This window comes from Ranitomeya variabilis, chromosome 7, assembly GCF_051348905.1.
Source record: "Ranitomeya variabilis isolate aRanVar5 chromosome 7, aRanVar5.hap1, whole genome shotgun sequence".
Taxonomy (NCBI): Eukaryota; Metazoa; Chordata; class Amphibia; order Anura; family Dendrobatidae; genus Ranitomeya; species Ranitomeya variabilis.
Genome location: NC_135238.1, coordinates 148525754 through 148552623, shown reverse-complemented (window position 1 = coordinate 148552623; position 26870 = coordinate 148525754). Strand labels below are relative to the sequence as shown.

Genomic DNA, 26870 nt, shown 5'->3' with positions numbered 1-26870 from the left:
GATCGCTGCAGCGTCGCTGTTTAGTTGTTGTGTGGTCGCTGGAGAGCTGTCACACAGACGGCTCTCCAGCGACCAACGATGCTGAAGTCCCCGGGTAACCAGGGTAAACATCGGGTTACTAAGTGCAGGGCCGCGCTTAGTAACCCGATGTTTACCCTGGCTACCAGTGTAAAAGTAAAAAAAAACAACACATACTCACATTCCGGTGCCCGGCGTCCGCTTCCCTGCACTCCTCCTGCATCCTGTGTAAGTGCCGAACATCTCCGGCACCTCCCACAGAGCAGAGCGGTGACGGCACCGCTCTGCTTTACGGCCGGCACTTACACAGGATGCAGGAGGAGTGCAGGGAAGCGGACGCCGGGCACCGGAATGTGAGTATGTGGGTTTTTGTACATTTACAATGGTAACCAGGGTAAACATCGGGTTACTAAGCGCGGCCCTGCGCTTAGTAACCCGATGTTTACTCTGGTTACCAGTGAAGACATCGCTGGATCGGTGTCACACACACCGATTCAGCGATGTCAGCGGGAGATCCAGCGACGAAATAAAGTTCTGGACTTTCAGCAACGACCAGCGATCTCACAGCGGGATCCTGATCGCTGCTGCGTGTCAAACACAACGATATCGCTAGCCAGGACGCTGCAACGTCACGGATCGCTATCGTTAGAAAGTCGCTTAGTGTGAAGGTACCTTAAGTTGTTATGTATGGACATGGCTACTCTTAGTAAGCACCTGTACACACCTGTCCTCTGGAAGTGACGGTCAGTCTTTGATATTGCTATACATAATTTCCCTAATAAAGTTACTTGTAAAGTTTCAAAACTGGACGAAATTCTAAAAGAAACTTAAGACTAAACGTGTCAGTCGCTGAGGGGTTAAGCCTCCCCCGGCAGGCCGCTCCTCAGCTTCCTCTTTCCTGAGGTGACGGAGCGATGTACTGGACTTCATACACCTGAGGATCAGGTGAGGCGCATGCGCTCTCCTTCTGTACGGCTTTTCAAGGCTATGAAGCTATGAAGTGTTTGTGAATACGCAGCTGCTCCTGTTCTGACCGCTCTGCTCCAACCATTCCATGGCCATTGCTCAGCCCGTACTGTGTGAACGCTGTCTAGCTAGTCTCAGTAGCCAGCAGCCGTGTGGGCGTGACTGTAGGACGTCACGTAGGGCGGGGCTTGGAGAGACCGCCTGCTGCGCGCTCCTGGGGTGACAGGTCGTGAGTGTGTGGGAACGCGGAGAGGACGGCGCCGCCCCGGGACAGGGTGACCGCAGCCGGGATTCACTGGTCGCTCAGCGGGCAGCGACGGACACAGTAAGTGTGAGAGGCACCGGGAGAGCGGCTGCTGAGCTGGCCGGGCCTGTGCGCTGATGTGGAAGATAGAGGGAGGGGAGAGCCTGGGACGCTGGAGGAGGCTGCGGGCTCAGGACAGCGCTGAGGGCAGCGGGTGACACCAGGTGTGCGCTGACAGGAAGACCTCCCAGCCTGGCCCCTGCAGCAACTCGGGAACTTCTGCCGGTCCCACTGACAGGGCTGAGTGCTGGCGAATAGTGGCCATAGAGAAGTAACTGCTGGCAAGTAGCAGTGCTAATATGTGGCTGTGCTGGTGATAAGTGACTGCTGGCAAGTAGCAGTGCTAATATGTGGCTGTGCTGGTGATAAGTGACTGCTGGCAAGTAGCAGTGGCAATATGTGGCTGTGCTGGTGATAAGTGACTGCTGGCAAGTAGCAGTGGTAATATGTGGCTGTGCTGGTGATAAGTGACTGCTGGCAAGTAGCAGTGGCAATATGTGGCTGTGCTGGTGATAAGTGACTGCTGGCAAGTAGGGGTAATATGTAGCTGTGCTGGTGATAAGTGACTGCTGGCAAGTAGCAGTGCTATTATGTGGCTGTGCTGGTGATAAGTGACTGCTGGCAAGTAGCAGTGGTAATATGTGGCTGTGCTGGTGATAAGTGACTGCTGGCAAGTAGGGGTAATATGTAGCTGTGCTGGTGATAAGTGACTGCTGGCAAGTAGCAGTGGTAATATGTGGCTGTGCTGGTGATAAGTGACTGCTGGCAAGTAGGGGTAATATGTAGCAGTGTTGGTCAAGTGACTGCTGGCAAGTAGCAGTGGCAATATGTGGCTGTGCTGGTGATAAGGACTGCTGGCAAGTGGGGGCAATATGTAGCAGTGCTGGTGATAAGTGACTTCTGGCAAGTAGCAGTTCTAATATGTGGTAGTGCTGGTGATAAGTGACTGCTGGCAAGTAGCAGTGGTAATATGTGGCTGTGCTGGTAATAAGTGACTGCTGGCAAGTAGGGGCAATATGTAGTAGTGTTGGTGATAAGTGACTGCTGGCAAGTAGCAGTTCTAATATGTGGCTGTGCTGGTGATAAGTGACTGCTGGCAAGTAGCAGTGCTATTATGTGGCTGTGCTGGTGATAAGTGACTGCTGGCAAGTAGGGGTAATATGTAGCAGTGTTGGTCAAGTGACTGCTGGCAAGTAGCAGTGCTATTATGTGGCTGTGCTGGTGATAAGTGACTGCTGGCAAGTAGGGGCAATATGTAGCAGTGTTGGTCATAAGTGACTGCTGGCAAGTAGCAGTGCTAATATGTGGCAGTGCTGGTGATAAGTGACTGCTGGCAAGTAGCAGTGGTAATATGTGGCTGTGCTGGTGATAAGTGACTGGCAAGTAGCAGTGGCAATATGTGGCTGTGCTGGTGATAAGGACTGCTGGCAAGTGGGGGCAATATGTAGCAGTGTTGGTGATAAGTGACTTCTGGCAAGTAGCAGTTCTAATATGTGGTAGTGCTGGTGATAAGTGACTGCTGGCAAGTAGCAGTGGTAATATGTGGCTGTGCTGGTAATAAGTGACTGCTGGCAAGTAGGGGCAATATGTAGTAGTGTTGGTGATAAGTGACTGCTGGCAAGTAGCAGTGGTTATATGTGGCTGTGCTGGTGATAAGTGACTGCTGACAAGTAGCAGTGCTAATCAGGGCTGTGGAGTCGGAGTTAGTTTTGGTTGGAGTCGGAGTCAGTAGAAATGTACCGACTCCAGCTTTAAAAAAATGTATTAATATTTCAGAATTGAACTTTCATATGAATTTTATAAATGTTACTCAAATATATATGTTCTATGAAACTATGAACAACAGTGATAAGCAGTTCTGCTGGCGATAGACATTTCTAAAGGCCCCGTCTCACTTAGCGACGCTAAAGCGATCCCGACAACGATACGACCTGTCAGGGATCGTTGCTGCGTCGCTATGTGGTCGCTGGTGAGATGTCAAACAGTGAGATCTTCCCAACGATCGCTGCTGCGATCTCACTGTTTGACATCTCACCAGCGACCTGTAGCGACCTGTACAACGATGTCACATGGGAGCTATTATGATGATTCAGTGTCTGAGTCGTCAACGAGGTCGTTGGTAAGGTGTCAAACACAGCGATGTGTGCTACCCAGCGGGACCTCAACGATCAAAAAAAGGTCCAGGCCATTCCGACACGACCAGCGATCTCACAGCAGGGGCCTGGTCGCTGCTACGTGTCACACATAGCGAGCTCGCTACTGAGGTCGCTGTTGCGTCACAAAACTTGTGACTCAGCAGCGATCTCGCTAGCGATCTCGCTTAGTGAGACGGGGGCTTTACTTCTTGTGTGTCACTGTTCTCCACTGCCCTTATCTAATCTTATACTTGGTTAACCTCATGGTGCCCCAACCCCCCTACTTACAATGTATGAAACTGAAAGTGAAAATGTGTTGCAAATTCTTAGTAGTGAAGCTCCTCCTCTAGACTAGATGTTTACTAGGTGTGCGTCTTCCAAGCATCTCACAGCTGCTACTCAGAAGAGGAAGACTGTAAGAAGTATTATCCTTTCAACAAACTTTGCATCAGTTAACTGTGAGTACATGAGGAATATCAGTATTACTCACCACTATATCAGTTGTACGACCTGGCAATAATTTTGTACAATTGTTTTTAGGAAAAACAATTGTCATTTGGATTGTGAATGCAGAATTAAAAAACCTGAGAATGTCAAAGAAGCGTCACATTAAATCAGCTGTATTTGAACATTTCACCATCACTCAAGATAGAAAACATTATGTCTGTCAGTGTATGACAAATGATCCAGACGAAAACTGCTGTGAAGCCAAGATCAGTGCATATTCAGGCAAAGATAAAAATGCTCCTACCAGAGCTTCTAATCTAAAGAGACATTTACAGCGCTTTCATCCAGAAGTACTGAAAGCAGTGGATGAGAAAAACTGCATCCAAACCAATGAACCAGTGCCCAGCTCTTCCAGCCAAACAAAGGAGCAGAGAACTTTGCCATCAGTTGCAAGATATTTTGTTAGTGACAAAGTTACTGTGACAATGACAGTAGATACATGTAAAAAACAGATCATAGAGCTTGTTGTAAAGGATAGTGTGCCTATCTCATTATTTTCACGACCAGCTTTTATGTGTCTGAATGGGGAAATGGCCCACAAGCTTGGTGTTTCTCTGGAGAGAGAGAGTATTAGAAAATTAGTAATCGAAGAAGCTTTTAAACAAAAGGAAGAACTTAAAAAAACTCTCAAGGGACGCTTTCTGTTTCTTAAAATGGATGCCTGCACACGTCAGAGTGAACTATTTTGCCATCAATGTCCGATTTGTTTGTGACAAAAATGAAATAGTTACCAAGACATTGACAGTAAAAGACACCAAAGCTCATCACACCAGTGATTTTCTCCAGGTCTTGGTGGAAAAGGTTCTGCAAGACTTTGAACTTAAAAATGAGCAAGTTCTTTCTGTTGTAACTGACAATGCTTCAAATATGATAAGTACCATTAAGCTAATGAATGAGAGTAATGATGGTGACCAGCAGCTAGAAGAAGATTCTGGGTCCACAGACACAAATGTTTGAAATAGAGGAACACAGTATTGTAACTGAGGAGCAAACTGAAGTTGCTTCAGATGAACAGCAACATGATAGTTTAGATGATCTTGTTGAAACTGTGTCAATACGTTCTTTCATTCATCACATGCGCTGTGTTGTGCATACGCTACAGCTGGCTATAAGAGACAGTCTGCAAGAAGGACATGCTGCTGCACTGATTGGCAAGGTGAGAAAATTGGCTACTGTTGCCAGAACCCCCTAAAGTTGACTCCATTTTGAAGAGACGTGCTGGAAAAGGGGCAATTATTGATCAAGCCACACGATGGGGCAGTACTTACTTAATGATTCAGCGCTTGGTTGAACTGAAAACCTTTCTTGTAGACATGGCTAACCCTCAACTGACGCTAAATGAAAGTCAGTGGAATCAGGTGACTGAGCTGGAAAAATTGCTAGAGCACCCATTTACAGTGACTGAAAAATTACAAGCAGAGGACTTAACTCCAGGTATTTTCTTAAAGGAGTGGAAAAACCTGATGTTTCGCCTGTCCCAAAGAGGAGGGTTAATTGCAAGTGGCATTGCTACATCAATGAAACGGAGAGAGGAGCTACTATTACAAAATAGCATTCTTTTGTTAGCTGTTTATGTAGACCCAATGCATCGGATTCTTCTAGATGATCAACAGCTAACTAGAGGAAAAGAAGCTCTGTTTGAAATAGTAGTAAGGATGAAAGGGTTGCAGAGCAGTCAGGAGGAACAAGAAGAATTTGGTCGTCCTGCCACATCTTCACCGTCATCAACTGATGAAGAATTTAATTTCGAAAAATATTTGGATCACAAGGACCATGCAAAGCGTTCCTGCATAGAAGAGTCATATCCATCAAAGAACACAGCCAGTACATTTCAGCAGAATTTTTCATGTGCACTAAAAGAAGTTGAGAAATTTGACCGTTCATCAAAAATAACAGTGCAACAAGCGATTCCTCTGTATCCTGACATTGTCAGAGATGTTGCCCGAGTGGTCACTGCTTTGCCACCAACCCAAGTTAGTGTAGAGAGGTTGTTCTCTGCTCTCAAAATAATTAGATCAGATTTGAGGGCATCCATGAAGGAGGATCTGACAGAGGCAATACTTTTTCTGAGGACAAATTTATAGAGTTCTTCTTAACTGCATAAGTGTTTATTGCATATTTACTTACAAGAGTTTAGAAAAGTTTATAAAAGTTATTTGCTATATTCTAATTGTATTCTAATAAATATAGTTTTTGCTCTAAGTGGTCTGATTACTTATATGATGGTGAGAAACTGAATAAGCACGATGTTAATATTTTACAACAGTAAATTTACTGTTACTAATTGGCCATTTATGAAGGAGTCGGAGCCGGAACCTGATAAAATCCAGGAGTCGGAGTCGCAACTGTGGCTTACCGACTCCACAGCCCTGGTGCTAATATGTGGCTGTGCTGGTGATAAGTGACTGCTGGCAAGTAGCAGTGGCAATATGTGGCCGTGCTGGTGATAAGTGACTGCTAGCAAGTAGTATCTGTGCCGTTGATTAGTGACTGTGCTGGTGTTTGGCCTGGGTCGCGCTAGCAGTTTTTGCTGTTTGGTTACTTTCACCCACAGATGGGTCAGACCCTTTGATTTGCTTAGTTTGCCATCCTGTCACCTGCTTGTGGTCCTAGGACACACATCTTACCATAGACATCTTGACTAACATGAGTTTGGATCAGCAAAACTTGTATGCGTTTTTATGGCGTGAAATGGTGATTTGAGCCCGAGTCAGTAACACCACAGTGGTTCGTCTGTGAGATAGGCGCTAAAAGTTCATGCTATGGCCCCCCACTACAGAGCCTCTCTTTCTTTGGTGTTAAAGACCTCGCCCTATCTTGGATCTCCTCATACTTTACCAACCGCACATTTAGGCTATGTGCACACGTTCAGGATTTTTCGTGTTTTTTTTCTGCCGTTTTTCGCAGAAAAAATGCTTAAGTATCCCATAATTTTTATTGCATTCTACATTTTTTGTGCACATGATGCGTTTTTGTTCCGTGAAAAAAACGCATCGCGGAAAAAAAGTCAGCATGTTCATTAATTTTGCGGATTTTTTGCATTTTTGCTGCTATTTAATGCATTGGGAAGCTCCGGAAATAAACGCACAAAAAATGCGAGAATAACGTGGAAAAACCGCGAAAAAAACGCATGCGGATTTCCTGCAGAAAAAGTCCGGTTTTGTTCAGGAAAATTCTGCAGAAAATCCTGACGTGTGCACATACCCTTAGTATTTCCTACTCCCATACTACCTCTTCATCTCGCCCTCTCTCTGTTGGTGTCCCTCAAGGCTCTGTCCTAGGACCCCTACTCTTCTTTATCTATACCCTTGGCCTGGGACAACTCATAAAGTCATATGGCTTCCAGTACCACCTATACACTGATGACGCTCAGATCTACCTCTCTGGCCCAGATGTCACCTCTCTGCTCTCCAGAATCCCAGAGTGTCTACCAGCTATATCCTCCTTCTCTCGCTTCCTCAAGCTCAATGTGGACAAATCTGAACTAATAATCTTTCCTCCATCTCGCATATCTTCCCTACCTGATCTATCTATCAAAATAAATGAAATCACACTTTCCCCATTCCCAAAATCCGCTGCCTCGGAGTAACCCTTGACTCTGCCCGGTCCTTCAAACCGCACATCCGAGCTCTCGCCACCTCCTGTCGCCTCCAGCTCAAAAATATTTCCAGAATCCATCCTTTCCTCACCCCTCACTCTACCAAAATGCTTGTGCATGCCCTAATCATCTCCTGCCTCGACTACTGCAACATCCTCCTCTGTGGCCTACCCTCTAACACTCTCACACCCCTCCAGTCCGTCTTTAACTCTGCTACCCGACTAATTAATCTCTCTCTCCTCACTACACTCCTGCTTCCCCTCTTTGCAAATCCCTTCACTGGCTCCCAATTTCCCAGTGTATCCAGTTTAAACTACTAACACTGACCTACAAAGCCATCCATAACCTTTCTCCTCCGTATATTTCCAAACTAATCTCTCAGTATCTTCCCTCATGTAACCTCCGGTCCTCACAAGACTTCCTTCGCTCCTCCACGATTATTCGCTCCTCACCCAATCGCCTCCAAGACTTCTCCTGAATATCCCCCATCCTCTGGAATTCTGTGCCCCAACACGTCCGGTTAGTCACCACATTTGGATCCTTCAAAAGAAACCTGAAAACCCCATCTCTTCAAGAAAGCTTGCAACCTGTAAAACCACACGGCCACCTCAATACCATCGGAGCTACTGCAACCCCCGACCTACTGTCTCCCTCCCCATAATCCTGTAATGTAAGCCCGCAAGGGCAGGGTCCTCTTCCCTCTGTACCAGTCTGTCATTGTTAGTTTGTTTACTGTAAGTGATATTTGTATTTTGATGTAACCCCTTCTCATGTACAGCACCATGGCATTAATGGTGCTATATAAATAAATAATAATAGCTGATATCTGGTAACCTGGACCCAGATGTTACTGTGCTGGAGTCACAGGTCATTCATAACATGTCTGCCTTTATAACTTTCTTCACCCAGTAGTTACCTGACATCTTTTTACCCCCCAGATTATCTCTATCTACCACCCCCTGACCTGTTTACTACAGAATGCAGTAGCATTCACATCACTAACAACACTTGACCTGACCACAGCTATGTCACTATGGATGACTTCTTGCGTGCTGCTAGTAAACAGACCAACAAATGTGAAGAGCCAGTGTAGGGCCTGTTCACACATTGCAGATTTTTTCGTGCACACGTTGCTTATTTGTGCCTTGCAGATTTGGTGCCAATTCGTTGTGTTTTTGCTGCAGATTTAACTCCTACTAATGAGTGGGGAAAATCTGCGGCAAAATCACGCTTATGTGCTGCATTTTTCCTGCCAAGAGATGCAGAAATTTCTGCACCAAATACTTAACATGTGCACATACCCTTAAAGAAGTTCTCCTGTCATGATATCGATAGCGTATTTTAGGTCATCCATATCAGATCGGTGGAGGACTGAGACCCGGCACCACCACCGATCACCTGCTGGAGCTAATAACAGCTAATCGGTGAAGGCGCCTGATGTCGGCCCCCCACTGATCTGATATTGGCATCCTATCTACAAATACGTTTTCTGCAACAAACTTGTGATGTGTGAATGTTCCCTTAAAAGGATTTACCAATCATATGATATTGATGACCCATCTTGAAACTTTTTTGCAAGTTTAGCTGCTTGGAAATGCAGTCTGGAAAATGTGCACCTTGCTGTGCTGAATTTGGGGCAGATTTGCTTGTAGACTTGTAATTTCAGATCCCCTAATATAAAAATACACTTTGATAGTTGCCTCTGCTTTCTCTCCCGTGACACAGTAGCCTGTTCCCCACGGTCTCTGTCCTGGCCTCCAGCAACAATGTTCTCCTGGAGTCAGTATACAGATTGAGTTGCAGGGATTTTCTTGGGGGATCTTGACTCTCACTTTGAACTCTGTGATAAAAATTATTGACCAGTAGATGTTATACATTGACGCTGCACATTACAGTACAGAGAATTCCGGCTGAGTCTGAAGGATTCTACACTGTAATACCTTGTTGGTTCCTAACCCGAGATCCGGACTGGATTTACGCAGCATTTAACACCAAATGTCAATGTAGACTGAGGGTCTGTGTATATGGTGGTGCGTCCCATGTCCCCGCAATATGATTAGGGAAACCATCCACATTTGATGATTTTCTGTCGACATGGTTAGTAGTGGAATATCTCCTCTGTGAATTACTAGGGCAGAATGATTGGCGAGATTCTTCAATCCACATGATGACTCTGATGGAGTGATAGTTTTTCTGCAGCAGTGTGATATATAGTGAGGAAAGTATAAATTGATTTTGACTGGGAGAATGTAATTATTAGAGTACTTGGGACCGAATGTAAATCAATGCAGAATATGGTATAGTGCTGGAGCTAATATCAGGGGCCATATGCACTATGCGCCATGTGTGTTTTTTTTTGTCCAATCACATGAGCTTTAAATGGAAACAGCTTGTACAGATTGTGGAGAAAATGTGTCAGTCTATTTGACTGTGAATAGTATAAAATAAAATATATAACTTTTCTCGTCTTTCCTGCTAACTCTAGCCCATTCCTCTGGTGGTCTTGGTCCAATCTTGGCTCTTGCATTGACTTTTAGTCCCATGTGACCTCTGCAGCTTGTGTTTGATTGCAGCGGTCTCATTGGATGAGAAGTCAGTTGATAGACAACGGCTGGGAACCAGGAAAGGGCAGAGAGTGCAGTGCTTTAAAGGGAACCTGTCACCCCCAAAATCGAAGGTGAGCTAAGCCATCTGTAATGCTGTAGATAAGCCCCCGATCGATGTATCCTGAAAGATGAGAAAGAGGTTAGATTATACTCACCCAGGGGCAGTCCCGTTCCGGTTCTGGTCCGATGGGCGCCGTGGTCCGGTCCTTGGCCTCCCTTCTTCTTACGATGACGTCCTCTTCTTGTCTTAACGCTGTGGCTTCGGCGCAGGCGTACTTTGTCTGCCCTGTTGAGGTCAGAGCAAAGTACTGCAGTGCCCAGGTGCCGGGAAAGGTCAGAGAGGCCCAGCGCCTGTGCACCGCAGTACTTTGCTCTGCCCTCAACAGGGCAGACAAAGTACGCCTGCGCTGAAGCCGCAGCGTGAAGACCAGATGAGGACGTCATCGTAAGAAGATGGGAGGCCCCGGACCGGACCGCGGCGCCCATCGGACCAGAACCGGACTGGGACCGCCCCTGGGTGAGTATAATCTAACCTCTTTTTCTCATCTTTCAGAATACATCGGGGGCTTATCTACAGCATTACAGAATGCTGTAGATAAGCCCCTGATGCTGGTGGGCTTAGCTCACCTTCGATTTTGGGCGTGACAGGTTCCCTTTAAATTGTTTTCCGGACCTTGCAAATTTTGCCGATCCAAATACTTATGTCAAAATCTGTAATTTGTTGTGGATTTTGAGCTCCGCTATGAGCTTTAATTCTACATTCCCACGATAAGTATTTGGTGAGTTTCTAATGTTATTATATAAATTAGGTTAGTTGTGTTTTTTCGTGTGTCTTTCTACATGTGTTTTTATCGTGCTTTTGATGCTGCGGGGTTTGTGTTTTTTTGGTAAGTTATGTTTGAAATAAAGTTGCTTTGTTTTTGATACTTCCTGTTATATGACTTTGACAAACTTTTATTAAAGGGAACCTGTCACCAGGTTTGGCCGATATGAGATCCTGGGCTCTTTGACCTACCTGGCCCCTGCGCACTGCAGTAATTTGCTCTGCCCTCAACAGGGCAGAGAAGTACGCCTGCGCAGGATCGCGATGACGGGGAGACTGTGTGGATGACATAGGGACTCGTCATCCATACAAAACAAGGAGGACGGCAATCGTAAGAAGATAGGAAGCTCTGGACATGACCTGCGACACCCATCGGACCGGACCGCCCCACAGGTGAGTATAATAAGTTATTTTCCTTCTCTTACAGGTTGAGTTGGGGGCAGATATATAGCGTTATAGAATGCTGTATATCAGCCCTGCAAGTTGGTGGTGACCGTAACTCATATTGGCCAAACCTGGTGACAGTTTCCCTTTAATACAATCATGTCCAGGTTACATGCATTTGTAGCGCGTTTCCTCTGTGGAAATACATTAAAATAGATGTGTTTTTTACCTGTAGATTTTTGGCATCTAATGCAGTTCTGTGGGAAAATGTGCACACAAGTCTGTGTACCTGCAAGACAAATTGACTTGTTGCAGATTTTAAACGTGCACCGCAGGTTAGTTTACTGTGTGTGCGTGTGCGTGTGTGCGTGTGCGTGTGTGCGTGTGTGCGTGTGTGTGTGTGTGTGTGTGTGTGTGTGTGTGTGTGTGAAAAAAAAAAAAAAAAAAATCACAGTGGGCACGAGATTTCTATAGGATCCCATCCACTTTGCTGGAACTGTAAGACACAGACCTTTTTTGCTCAGTAAAAATACATATCAAAAGCTCATTGTGGTAAGTTAACAGGTAGATTCACACAAGCGTATAAAACAATCGTTCAGCAGTTTATCCAGAAAACGAAAAGTGGGACAATTTTTTTTCTAACTTGTCATCAGTGTGCAATTTTTCTTTTCAACTCAGCGCTATTGAAGGGAACCGGTCACCAGGAATAACGCTGTTAACATGCAGATATGGGGTGAATCTGCAGGATAACAGCGTTATGATGGTGTCCTGCCTCTGCACACAGCCGAATGCATCGGGCAGATAATGATCTTTATTCTCCCCGCTAGCATTCGGTAATCAGTCATAAGGGTGAGGGGCGCCGCTAGTTCAGCTATTTTTGCCCCTATCGCCTGTACTTGGCTTCTTTGCTTTCTGACGCCTCAGAACTACCACACGGGGCATTATCTTCATCTCGCGTTCCCTGCTCCGATTTGTCCTGTTACCTCTTTGGTTTGTGAACTCGGCACCACCTCCTGTCCCAGATCCTGTCTCCGGAGAATCAGTCCTTCTATCTCTCTTCCTCTTTGGATCACGCTATCTGTTGTCTTGGTCTCCTCTCACTTCAGGGACACCCATTTCATGTGGCTCTGCTCTCTGGTCAGACTGTAGGTTTAGCCCACTCATCTTTGCAGAGTTGTTGTAATTCAGCCACATTGGAGGGTTTCTTGAGCATGAACCTTCTTTTCATGTCATGCCACACCATCTCAATCCGATTAAGGTCAAGACTTTGACTAGGCTACTCCAAAGTCTTAATTTTGTTTTTCGTAAAGAGGTTGTCCACTACATTCTATAATGCTCCCACCAATTTAAACCTTGTATAGAAGTATTTTTGTAACTGCCTCTAGTTGTCCTCTGTGTCTGTGAGTGGCGCTATCACTGACCGTTCACTTGGCTTCACGTGACGCCGGCTGCAGCCGCCGCTGATGTCACATAATGTGAATCACCCGGGCTTTACCCAGTCACTTTGCAGCCCTCCTGATTAACTGGGCTGTGTGCGGAGTTTCATCGCACGTCAGAGCCCAGTATTACGGCACTCGTAATGGAAACACGGACATCTGAATGAGGGTTGAATCCATTACTGAACTGAAAAAAAAAAACCTGACAACCTCTCCTTAAAGAACAGTTAATGGCTGTGGATTTGGCTGATGAAACCCTTGCTATGAGCCCCAGGAAGTGATCTACAACCACACACAATACATGTTCTTTGCCTTGACTACAAATAGAGCAATCCTGAGGAATGTGTCTAAAAGTGTATGGGGAAGGTTTATCCGGTTAGGACAGTCATATCAAAGTATAACTGTGTATGTTGATTTTCCTCTACTATAGGGTATCTCTCTTCAGCACTTGTTAAATGTCATCATTTTCTTTACACTGCAGCCCAAGCTCATGAAGGGGTTAAAGGTAAGTCCCATGCTACAATTGTTCCCTGCCTGCCATTCTCACAGCTGATACACAGGAATGTGCCCAGTTGCATATCTCCCTCTGTATTTGGAGGCAGCAAATTCCTCTTATCCCTCCCTTAGGCTACTTTCACACTAGCGTCGTGCACTGCACGTCGCTATGCATCGTTTTGTAGAAAAAAACGCATCCTGCAAAAGTGCTTGCAGGATGCGTTTTTTCTCCATAGACTTGTATTAGCGACGGATCGCGACGGATTGCCACACGTCGCAACCGTCGTGCGATGGTTGCGTCGTGTTGTGTCGGTCCGTCGCCACCAAAAAAGTTGCATGTAACGTTTTTTGGTGCGTCGTGTCCAGCATTTCCGACCGCGCATGCGCGGCCGGAACTCCGTCCCCTCCTCTCCGCACCTCACAATGGGGCAGCGGATGCGTTGAAAAACTGCATTCGCTGCCCCCGTTGTGCGGCACTTGCACAGTATGCGTCGTACGTCGCAACGCCACATTGCGACGTGCGTCGTACGACGCTAGTGTGAAAGTAGCCAACAAACCCTTGACATGTCAGAAACTGTGATCGGTGTGTCTACAGGTGCGGAGACCATCTCGAGTTGTTAAAACAAGAGAACAAAAGCTATCAGAAAATCACTGTTTCTTATGCTGAAAGGAGACTTCCTAGACGTTTTATTGATCCTTTCTTCCATCTCAGAGAGCCGCACTAGCTAAGCAGGGCCGGCTCCAGGTTTTCTTGAGCCCCGGGTGAAAGAGTCTCAGTAGGCCCCTTTAACACATACCATGGTTTATGATGTACAGATAAAGCAGAGAAATATAGGTATAGTACAATGCCAAAGATTTCACTTACTTCTTACATTACATGAGTAATATCTATTGTAAATTCTACAATAACTCAGAAACCGGACAGTATAGTCATCCATACAGTATTATGGGCATCACTTAGTGCTCCATACAGTGTATTGAACCCCATATATTGCTCCATACAGTGTAATGAACCCCATATATTGCTCCATACAGAATGAGCCCCATATATTGCTCCATATAGTAAAATAAGCACCATATATTCCTACATACAGTATAATGGGCCCCATATAATGCTCCATACAGAATAATGGACCCTATATAATGCTCTATCCAGTATAATGGACCCAATATAATGCTCCATCCAGTATAATGGACCCCATATAATGTTCTATACAGTATAATGAGCCCCCATATATTGCTCCATACAAAATAAGCCCCCATATATTGCTCCATACAGAATGAGGCCCCATATATTCCTACATACAGTATAAATGACCCTATATAATGCTCCATACAGTATAACGAACCCCATACAGGGCTGCCACTAGGTATTTCGGGGCTTCATACTTGCAACGTTTTCAGGGCCCCCTTGAGACTCCGCCCAGGCTCCACCCCAGATCCGCCTCCACATCTCAAACCTTCCACATTCCCACCGCCTGCTCTTGGAAAAACCCATCTCCTGCACCACGTCCTCACCAATCTGATATTAACAGTTCCCAGCAGACATCAGATCACATACAGTACAGATCAAAACTTTGGACACACCTTCTCATTTAAAGATTTTTCTGTATTTCCATGACTACGAAAATTGTATATTCACACAAGGCATCAAAACTATGAATTAACACATGTGGAATTATATACTTAACAAAAAAGTGTGAAACAACTGAAATTATGTCTTATATTCTAGGTTCTTCAAAGTAGCCAGCTTTTGCTTTGACGACTGCTTTGCACACTCTTGGCATTCTCTTGATGAGCTTCAAGAGGTAGTCACCGGGAATGGTTTTCACTTCACAGGTGTGCCCTGTCAGGTTTAATAAGTGGGATTTCTTGCCTTATAAATGGGGTTGGGACCATCAGTTGTGTTGTGCAGAAGTCAGGTAGATACACAGCTGATAGACCTACTGAATAGACTGTTAGCTGCTTTTTTCTTGCCATAATACAAATTCTAAGTAAAGAAAAACGAGTGGCCATCATTACTTTCAGAAATGAAGGTCAGTCAGTCCGAAAAATTGGGAAAACTTTGAAAGTGTCTCCAAGTACAGTGGTAAAAACCATCAAGCGCTACAAAGAAACTGGCTCACATGAGGACCGCCCCAGGAAAGGAAGACCAAGAGTCACCTCTGCTTCTGAGGATAAGTTTATCTGAGTCACCAGCCTCAGAAATCGCAGGTTAACAGCAGCTCAAATTAGAGACCAGGTCAATGCCACAGAGTTCTAGCAGCAGACACATCTCTACAACAACTGTTAAGAGGAGACTTTGTGCAGCAGGCCTTCATGGTAAAATAGCTGCTAGGAAACCACTGCTAAGGACAGGCAACAAGCAGAAGAGACTTGTTTGGGCTAAAGAACACAAGGAATGGACATTAGACCAGTGGAAATCTGTGCTTTGGTCTGATGAGTCCAAATTTGAGATCTTGGGTTCCAACCACCGTGTCTTTGTGCGACGCAGAAAAGGTGAGCGGATGGACTCTACATGCCTGGTTCCCACCGTGAAGCATGGAGGAGGAGGTGTGATGGTGTGGGGGTGCTTTGCTGGTGACACTGTTGGGGATTTATTCAAAATTGAAGGTATACTGAACCAGCATGAATACCACAGAATCTTGCAACGACATGCTATTCCAACCGGTTTGCGTTTAGTTGGACCATCGTTTATTTTTCAACAGGACAATGACCCCAAACACACCTCCAAGCTGTCACCAGGCCTGAAACCAATCGAGATGGTTTGGGGTGAGCTGGACCGCAGAGTGAAGGCAAGAGGGCCAACAAGTGCTAAGCATCTCTTGGAACTCCTTCAATATTGTTGGAAGACCATTCCCGGTGACTACCTCTTGAAGCTCATCAAGAGAATGCCAAGAGTGTGCAAAGCAGTCATCAAAGCAAAAGGTGGCTATTTTGAAGAACCTAGAATATAAGACATAATTTCAGTTGTTTCACACTTTTTTGTTAAGTATATAATTCCACATGTGTTAATTCATAGTTTTGATGCCTTCAGTGTGAATGTACAAAATACAAAGGAGCTCTGTATAGAGTGTCAGTGTACAGGTAATACAGTGATCACTGACATTTATATACAGGAGCTCTGTATATAGTGTACAGTGAACAGGTAATGGAATGTATAGTGTCAGTGTATAGGTAACACACTGACTCAGCAGTGATGTCTCTAGCTGAAGTTCTTCATCTTTGCTTTTGTTTTTCATGCAGCGCAGACTGCCATCATTTGTTCCAGCCAGGACTCATCTCTGCATAAAATAACACATAGTTACCTAGAGCATCGCTTCCAGAGCACATTCCCCACTTTTCCCTTTCTTCTACACTACACATCTGAATACAGACGTGCACCCACCATTAATATGATTAGTTATTATTATTCCACCACTGCACCCCCACCAACTATAATTAGCCATTTTCCCCCATTAATATATACATTAATTAGCCCCTGTACTTTCCCCCTAATTTATTACCAGTCACTGCATTCAACCCCCCCCACTAGGTGCCTCCCGCTCCTCTGATTCAGTATATTTACATGCCCCTTCTGCCCCAATTCATTGTCGTCTTCTCTCCCACCCCCACCCTCTATTCATTATCAACTGCTCTCAACCCCACATTCAATACATCATTTACTCCCACCACCCTACAAAATTCATCAGTATTTGCTCTCCCCCAGGGCCTCATTTGCTCTCCCCGTCCCCCACCTTCAATTCAATTGCTGTCCCCCACTTCATCATTTGCAGTTCCCCTCACTTCATCATTTGCTGTCCTCCTCCCCCTCACTTCATTATGTCCCCTTCCGTTCATGTGCAGTCCCCTCCCTCACATCAATTGCAGCCCCCTTTATCATGTGCAGCCCCCCTTCATCATGTGCAGCCCCCCTTTATCATGTCCAGTGCCCACTCATCCCCTCCTCACCCATTTAACTCATTTTATATAAGAAAAAAAAAGTTTTACATACTAAACTCATAAGCGATCCCCAGCAGGCGCAGCTCTGCTTCTGATCAGTGTCCTCGTACATGTTGGCGCGTACGCGATGACACCTGACCAGAAGTCCAGAGAGCGCGGAGGGAGTCGGAGCTGCGCCGCCGTCCAGGTAAAGACGGCCGTGCACAGCTCCCAGAAAGCTCTGGGGCCCCGGTGCTGATGTGTGCGCCGCAGGCCTGCAGCACATTAGTGCAGGATGGGGCCCCAAGAGCAGTAGCACAAGAGGCGGGGCCCTACGGGCCCCCCTGTGTGCCGCTGGTCATTGGGCCCCATACAGCAGTAAGTGCAGTAATGACCTGATGGCGGCCCTGACCCCATATAATGCTCCAAACATAAAGAAACCTATGAAATATTCAACTCTCCTCGCTGGCCGCTGCTCTCTGCCGGACTCTTCAGCGTTGCCATATTCCGTCTCTCTGCACTGCGACTGTTTAGAGCAGAGAGCGCACAGTGACGTCATTGCGCCCTCTGACTTGAAACATCTCATAGTCAGAAGACACCGCAGCTAATAATAATAATTTTATTTATATAGCGCCAACATATTCCGCAGCGCTTTACAAATTATAGAGGGGACTTGTACAGACAATAGACATTACAGCATAACAGAAATCACAGTTCAAAACAGATACCAAGAGGAACGAGGGCCCTGCTCGCAAGCGTACAAACTATGAGGAAAAGGGGGAGACACGAGAGGTGGATGGTAACAATTGCTTTAGTTATTTGGACCAGCCATAGTGTAAGGCTTGAGTGTTCATGTAAAGCTGCATGAACCAGTTAACTGCCTAAGTATGTAGCAGTACAGACACAGAGGTTATTAACTATATAAAGTGTATGAGAACATGATGCGAGGAACCTGATTATGGTTTAAGCTTTATTTTTTTTTTTTGAATGGGCCACACAGGGATAGTTAGGTTAATGCACTGAGGCGGTAGGCCAATCTGAACAAATGAGTTTTTAGGGCACGCTTAAAACTGTGGGGATTGGGGATTAATCGTATTAACCTGGGTAGTGCATTCCAAAGAATCGGCGCAGCACATGTAAAGTCTTGGAGATGGGAGTGGGAGGTTCTGATTATTGAGGATGCTAACCTCAGGTTTCTTAGCGGAGTGGAGGTCTCGGGTAGGGTGTTAGTCTGAGACCAGAGAGGAGATGTAGGGTGGTGCTGTGAACTGCTTTGTGGATGAGGGTAGTAGTTTTGTACTGGATTCTGGAGTGGATGGGTAGCCAGTGTAATGACTGGCACAAGGTAGAGGCATCGGTGTAACGGTTGGTGAGGAATATGATCCTGGCAGCAGCATTCAGGACAGATTGGAGCGGGGAGAGTTTGGTAAGAGGGAGGCCGATTACTAGAGAGTTACAGTAGTCCAGACGAGAATGAATAAGTGAAACAGTAAGGGTTTTTTCAGAGTCGAAAGTAAGAAAAGGGCGAATTCTAGAAATGTTTTTGAGATGCAGATAAGAGCGAGCCAGTGATCGGATGTGGGGGGTGAATGAAAGCTCGGAATCAAGTATGACCCCAAGGCAGCGGGCATGTTGCTTTGGAGTAATGGTGGAACTGCACACGGAGATGGCAATGTCAGGCAAAGGTAGGTTAGTAGAGGGAGAAAACACGAGGAATTCAGTTTTTGACAGGTTCAGTTTCAGATAGAGGGAGGACATGATGTTAGAGACAGCGGTAAGACAATCACTGGTGTTTTCTAAAAAGGTCGGCATGATATCAGGAGAAGAGGTGTATAATTGGGTGTCGTCAGCATAGAGATGGTACTGGAAACCAAATCTACTGATTGTTTGTCCAATGGGGCAGTATACAAAGAGAAGAGAAGGGGGCCTAGGACTGATCCCTGAGGAACCCCTACAGTAAAGGGAAGGTGAGAGGAGGAGGAGGAATCAGCAAAAGATACAGTGAAAGAGCGGTCAGAGAGATAGGAGGAGAACCAGGAGAGAACAGTGTCCTTGAGGGGCCGATGGAGTGGAGCTTAGTGAGGAGGAGCTGATGATCCAGTGTCGAATGCTGCGGAGAGATCCAAGAGAATTAGCATGGAGTAGTGACCATTAGATTTAGCTGTTAGTAGGTCATTAGAGACTTTAGTGAGGGCAGTTTCAGTAGAGTGTAAAGAGCGGAAACCATATTGAAGAGGGTCAAGAAGAGCGTTATCTGAGAGATAGCAGGTAAGACGGGAGTGGACCAGGCGTTCGAGGAGTTTAGAGATGAAGGGAAGATTAGAGACAGGTCTATAATTAGGGGCACAGTTTTTATCGAGGGATGGTTTTTTAAGTAATGGATGTATGATGGCATGCTTAAATGAGGAGGGAAAAATACCGGAAGAGAGAGAGGTTGAATATTTTTGTTAGGTGATAGGTGACAGCCGGGGAAAGGGACTGGAGGAGATGTGATGGAATGGGGTCACTGGTGCAAGTGGTTGGGTGAGAAGATGAAAGGAGCCTGATTACTCCTTCGTCTGTAACTTGTTCAAAGTCAGAGAGTGAACTAGATGCAGTGGGGGAGGGAGGACAGTGCATGGTATGAAGGGATTGGGAGATAATTTCCTGTCGAATGTGGCCAATTTTTTATTTGAAGTAATTGGCCGGATCGTCAGCGCGGAGATCCGTGGTTGGGGCCTGCACTCTTGGGTTGAGTAGGGACTGGAAAGTGAAGGAACGGGGAGGGGTAAGTATTGCAATTATCGGGGCCCTGAGCAGGTGGAGGGCCCACTCGCTGGCACTGGGCCGCCATGGCTCAGGGCCCCGGCACTTGCCCAGATGCACTGGGTGCTGGCGCCAACCCTGTAGCTAAGCATTTCTGCTCTTTTGTTTTGGCGAATGTTGGAGGTCTTGGCACCTGGACCCCCACTGATCAAAACATCTGACATGTCTATATAACATAGCAAAAGTTTATTTTTTAGCAGTGCAGTTATACTTTAACCCCTTCCTGACATCGGACGTACTATCCCGTCGAGGTGGGGTGGGCCCCCATGACCACGGACGGGATAGTACGTCCAGCGCGATCGGCGGTGCTCACGGGGGGAGCGCGGCCGATCGCGGCCGGGTGTCAGCTGCCTATCGCAGCTGACATCCGGCACTATGTGCCAGGAGCGGTCACGGACCGCTTCCGGCACATTAACCCCCGGCACACCGCGATCAAACATGATCGCGATGTGCCAGCGGTGCAGGGAAGCATCGCGCAGGGAGGGGGCTCCCTGCGGGCTTCCCTGAGACCCCCCGGAGCAACGCGATGTGATCGCGTTGCTGCAAGGGTCTTACCTCCCTCCCTGCCTGCTCCAGACCCGGATCCAAGATGGCCGCGGATCCGGGTCCTGCAGGGAGGGAGGTGGCTTCACAGAAGCCTGCTCAGAGCAGGCACTGTGAAGCAGCCTGCGCTTCTCTCAGATCGGTGATCTGTCAGAGTGCTATGCAAACTGACAGATCACCGATCTGTATTGTCCCCCCCTGGGGCAAAGTAAAAAAGTAAAAAAAAAAATTTCCAAATGTGTAAAAAAAAAAAAAAAAAAAAAAAAAAAAAAAAAAAAATCCAAAATAATGAAAAAAAAAAAGATATTATTCCCATAAATACATTTCTTTATCTAAATAAAATTAAAAAAAACAATAAAAAAACAATAAAAGTACACGTATTTAGTATCGCCGCGTCCGTAACGACCCGACCTATAAAACTGGCCCACTAGTTAACCCCTTCAGTAAACACCGTAAGAAAAAAAAAAAAAAAAAACGAGGCCAAAAAACAACGCTTTATTATCATACCGCCGAACAAAAAGTGGAATAACACGCGATCAAAAAAACAGATATAAATAACCATGGTACCGCTGAAAGCATCATCTTGTCCCGCAAATAACGAGCCGCCATACAGCATGATCAGCAAAAAAATAAAAAAGTTATAGTCCTGAGAATAAAGCGATGCAAAAATAATTATTTTTTCCATAAAATAGTTTTTATCATATAAAAGCGCCAAAACATAAAAAAATAATATAAATGAGGTATCACTGTAATCGTTCTGACCCGAAGAATAAAACTGCTTATCAATTTTACCAAACGCGGAACGGTATAAACGCCTCCCCCAAAAGAAATTCATGAATAGCTGGTTTTTGGTCATTCTGCCTCACAAAAATCGGAATAAAAAGCGATCAAAAACTGTCACATGTCCGAAAATGTTACCAATAAAAACGTCAACTCGTCCCGCAAAAAACAAGACCTCACATGACTCTGTGGACCAAAATATGGAAAATTTATAGCTCTCTAAATGTGGTAACGCAAAAAATATTTTTTGCAATGAAAAGCGTCTTTCAGTGTGTGACGGCTGCCAATCATAAAAATCAGCTAAACTCGCTATAAAAGTAAATCAAACCCCCCTTCATCACCCCCTTAGTTAGGGAAAAAAAAAAATGTATTTATTTCCATTTTCCCATTAGGGCTAGGGTTGGAGCTAGGGTTAAGGCTACAGTTAGGGTTGGGGCTAAAGTTAGGGTTAGGGTTGGGGCTAAAGTTACGGTTAGGGTTTAGATTACATTTACGGTTGGGAATAGGGTTGGGATTAGGGTTAGGGGTGTGTCAGGGTTAGAGGTGTGGTTAGGGTTACTGTTGGGATTAGGGTTAGGGGTGTGTTTGGATTAGGGTTTCAGTTATAATTGGGGGGTTTCCACTGTTTCGGCACATCAGGGGCTCTCCAAACGCGACATGGCGTCCGATCTCAATTCCAGCCAATTCTGCGTTGAAAAAGTGAAACAGTGCTCCTTCCCTTCCGAGCTTTCCCGTGTGCCCAAACAGGGGTTTACCCCAACATATGGGGTAGCAGCGTACTCGTGACAAATAGGACAACAACCTTTGGGGTCCAATTTCTCCTGTTACCCCTGGGAAAATACAAAACTGGGGGCTAAAAAATAATTTTTGTGGGGAAAAAAAATATATTTTTTATTTTCACGGCTCTGCGTTATAAACTGTAGTGAAACACTTGGGGGTTCAAAGTTCTTACAACACATCTAGATAAGTTCCTTGGGGGGTCTAGTTTCCAAAATGGGGTCACTTGTGCGGGGCTTCTACTGTTTAGGTACATTAGGGGCTCTGCAAACGCAATGTGACGCCTGCAGACCATTCCATCTAAGTCTGCATTCCAAATGGCGCTCCTTCCCTTCCGAGCCCTCCCATGCATCCAAACGGTGGTTCCCCCCACATATGGGGTATCAGCGCACTCAGGACAAATTGGACAACAACTTTTGGGGTCCAATTTCTCCTGTTACCCTCGGGAAAATACAAAACTGGGGGCTGAAAAATAATTTTTGTGGGAAAAAATTTTAGTTTTATTTTTACGGCTCTGCATTATAAACTTCTGTGAAGCCCTTGGTGGGTCAAAGCGCTCACCACACATCTAGATAAGTTCCTTAGGGGGTCTACTTTCCAACATGGTGTCACTTGTGGGGGGTTTCTACTGTTTAGGTACATTAGGGGCTCTGCAAACGCAATGTGACGCCTGCAGACCATTCCATCTAAGCCTGCATTCCAAATGGCACTCCTTCCTTTCCGAGCCCTCCCATGCGCCCAAACAGTGGTTCTCCCCACTTATGGTGTATCATCGCACTCAGGACAACTTGGACAACAAATTTTGGGGTCCAATTTCTCCTGCTACCCTCGGGAAAATACAAAACTGGGGGCCAAAAAAATAATTTTTGTGGGAAAAAATTTTTGTTTTATTTTTACGGCTCTGCATTATTAACTTCTGTGAAGCCCTTGGTGGGTCAAAGCGCTCAAAACACATCTAGATAAGTTCCTTATGGGGTCTACTTTACAAAATGGTGTCACTTGTGGGGGGTTTCAATGTTTAGGCACATCAGTGGCTCTCCAAACGCAACATGGCGTCCCATCTCAATTCCTGTCAATTTTGCATTGAAAAGTCAAACGGTGCTACTTCCCTTCCGAGCTCTCCCATGCGCCCAAACAGTGGTTTACCCCCACATATGGGGTATCAGCGTACTCAGGACAAATTGTACAACAACTTTTGGGGTCCAATTTCTTCTCTTACCCTTGGGAAAATAAAAAATTGGGGGTGAAAAGATAATTTTTGTGAAAAAATGTGATTTTTTATTTTTACGGTTCTGCATTATAAACTTCTGTGAAGCACTTGGTGGGTCAAAGTGCTCACCACACCTCTAGATAAGTTCCTTAGGGGGTCTACTTTCCAAAATGGTGTCACTTGTGGGGGGTTTCAATGTTTAGGCACATCAGGGGCTCCCCAAACGCAACATGGCGTCCCATCTCAATTCCAGTCAATTTTGCATTGAAAAGTCAAATGGCACTCCTTCGCTTCCGAGCTCAGTCATGCGCACAAACAGTGGTTTACCCCCACATATGGGGTATCGGCGTACTCAGGTCAAATTGTACAACAACTTTTGGGGTCCATTTTTTCCTGTTACCCTTGGTAAAATAAAACAAATTGGAGCTGAAGTAAATTTTTTGTGAAAAAAAGTTAAATGTTCATTTTTATTTAAACATTCCAAAAATTCCTGTGAAGCACCAGAAGGGTTAATAAACTTTTTGAATATGGTTTTGAGCACCTTGAGGGGTGCAGTTTTTAGAATGGTGTCACACTTGGGTATTTTCTATCATATAGACCCCTCAAAATGACTTCAAATGAGATGTGGTCCCTAAAAAAAAATGGTGTTGTAAAAATGAGAAATTGCTGGTCAACTTTTAACCCTTATAACTCCCTAACAAAAAAAAATTTTGGTTCCAAAATTGTGCTGATGTAAAGTAGACATGTGGGAAATGTTACTTATTAAGTATTTTGTGTGACATATCTCTGTGATTTAAGGGCATAAAAATTCAAAGTTGGAAAATTGCAAAATTTTCAAAATTTTCGCCAAATTTCCATTTTTTTTGCAAATAAACGCAGGTAATATCAAAGAAATTTTACCACTATCATGAAGTACAATATGTCACGAGAAAACAATGTCAGAATCGCCAAGATCCGTTGAAGCGTTCCAGAGTTATAACCTCATAAAGGGACAGTGGTCAGAATTGTAAAAATTGGCCCGGTCATTAACGTGCAAACCACCCTTGGGGGTGAAGGGGTTAAAGACTGCCTCTAGTTACTATTTTAGAAATTTTATTTTTGGTCATATTATTCTTGCAGCTGGCAATAAGAGATAGTCAGCAAATCCTGGAACTCAGATTGACAAAGGGAGGAAATTGCTTACTGCTGCCAGAACCCCTAAAATTGATTCCATCTTGAAGAGGCATGCTGGAAAAAGGGCAATTGTGGATCAAGCCACTCAGCAGGGCTATTTAATGATTGAGAAATTGCTTGAGCTGAAACCCTTCCTTGTAGCTATAACCAACCCTCAGGTAACACTACATGAAGGTCAATGGACACAGGTGGCTGAATTGAAGGAATTGCTTCATCACCCATTTACACTGACTAAAAATGACAAGCTGAGGATTTAACTCCTGGCAATTTCATAAAGGAGTGGAAGAACTTGTTTTGCCTGTCCAAGGTTTAATCGCAGATTACTTCAATGAAACGGAGAGAGACACTGCTATTAGAAAATAAAAATCTTCTGGCAGCTGTTTATGTGGACCTGGAGTCATCGTATATTGCTGAATGATCAACAGGTTAATAAAGGAAAAGAAGCTCTGATTGAGGTAGCAGTTAGGATGAGTGGGCTTACAGGACGGTCAAGAGCAAGAGGACTCGGGACTTGCTGGTGCTACTGCTGCTGCCATTCCTTCATCCTCATCAGATGAGGAGTTTCATTTTAAAAGGTATTTGGACGACATGTAGCGGACAAAGCTTTGCCACATGGAAAAAGATTCGACTTCCATAGCAAACTGACTGACTAGATTTCAGCAAAATTTTTCACTTGCTCTCAAATAAGTAGAAGAGTTCAACCGTTCATCAAAACTGACTGTACGAGGCAATTCCTTTATACCCTGAAATTGTTAGGCTATGTGCACACGTTGCGGTTTTTACCGCGGAACCGCAGCAGTTTCCATTGCGTTTAGTTACATGTAAACCTATGGAAACCGCAATCCGCTGTGCACATGCTGCGGGAAAAACCGCGCAGAAGCGCAGCGGTTTACATTCCGCAGCATGTCACTACTTTTGTGCAGAATCGCGGCGATTCTGCACACATAGGAAAGCATTGATCCGCTAACTTCCCGCATGGGGCTATGCCAACGATGCGGGAAGTAAGCGGATCATGTGCAGATGGTACCCGGGGTGGAGGAGAGGAGACTCTCCTCCAGGCCCTGGGAACCATATTTGTGTAAAAAAAAAAAGAATTTAAGGAGGAGATCGGGACGTCAGAGGGTGAGTATAACCATTTTTTAAAATTATTTTTAACATTACTATTGATGCTGCATATTGCTGCATATGCAGCATCAATAGTAGGAGTAAACCCGCAGCGGAAACCGCAAGACAAACCGCGATAAATCTGCAGGGATAACCGCAGCGGTTTTGCCCTGCAGATTTGTCAAATCCGCTGCGGGAGAACCCGCAGAGGACCCGACCTACGTGTGCACATAGCCTTAGAGATGTTGCCCATGTGGTTACTGCTTTGCCACCAACCCAAGTTAGTGTAGAGAGGTTGTTCTCTAGCCTTAAAATAATTAGGTCAGATTTGAAGTAATCTATGAAGCAGGATCTGATGGAGGCGATACTATTTCTCAGAACAAATTCATGGACTGCACAAATGTTATTCCGTACGTTTTTGTTGAAAACTTTTTCCCCCCCACTTACTGCATAGAGTAATGGATATTTACAATTAAAGTTTTTTGTGTTCTAAAGTTGTAGTCCAATAAATATATTTTATGTTCTACCTAAATAGCTTGATTATTGTTTCAAAATGGCTATAAAAAGCCTGATGTTACCAATTTACTTCAGCAAATGTATCACTTAAACATGAGCCATGTATGAGGGAGTCAGTGGTTTGGCTAAGTCTGCTTTCACACATCAGTTTTTTGCCATCAGTCACAATCCGTCGATTGTGAAAAACTGATGTGACAGATCCGTTTTTTCGCCGGATCCGACTAGGTGATCCGGCTAATTGGATCCTAAAAAAATTGGAGCATGCTCAGTTTAAAAAAACGGAATCCGTCGCCGGATTCCGTCATTTGACGGATCCGGTGCCATAGGCTTCCATTTTAGCAAACGACGGACGGTGACGGATCCGTAGCTGTCTGTTTTTTCGGCGGACATAAAAAACATTACTATGTCTGTTTTCTCCGGCCGCCGGATAAACAATTTTTGACGGATCCGGCGAAAAACGGATGAAACGTAAGGCCATCCATCTCAATCCGTCGCGAATACAAAATTTTCACAATTCGACGGATTGTGACTGATGGCAAAAAACTGATGTGTGAAAGCAGCCTTACCAATTCCACAGCCCTGTGTGAGGACTTTTATCCTAGAGATGCCCCCATTTTCTTTGATTGGAAATCCCATAAATAGTAAATTAATCACGTCAAATAACTTGTAACATAGTAAATATTTTAATGCATGAATATTTTCTGAGATACCAGTTACACAATGGTAGTAACAGCTTGCAGGATTTTTTCTGTTTTAATCAAATCATCTG

The 26870-nt window shown here is 45.1% G+C and overlaps 1 protein-coding gene across 2 annotated transcripts in view; it reads left to right on the top strand.

Annotated features, from left to right (window-relative positions):
* The first annotated feature begins 1095 nt into the window (after nucleotides 1-1095).
* Nucleotides 1096-26870, top strand: part of NBEAL1 (neurobeachin like 1) — a 266607-nt gene continuing 240832 nt past the window's right edge. Inside the window, exon 1 of one of the 2 annotated variants that reach the window (XM_077272013.1) lies at nucleotides 1096-1309. The gene's annotated coding sequence lies outside the window, so the exon portion shown is untranslated. The remainder of the gene's footprint in view (nucleotides 1310-26870) is intronic. The other variant, XM_077272014.1, reaches the window with a different exon arrangement.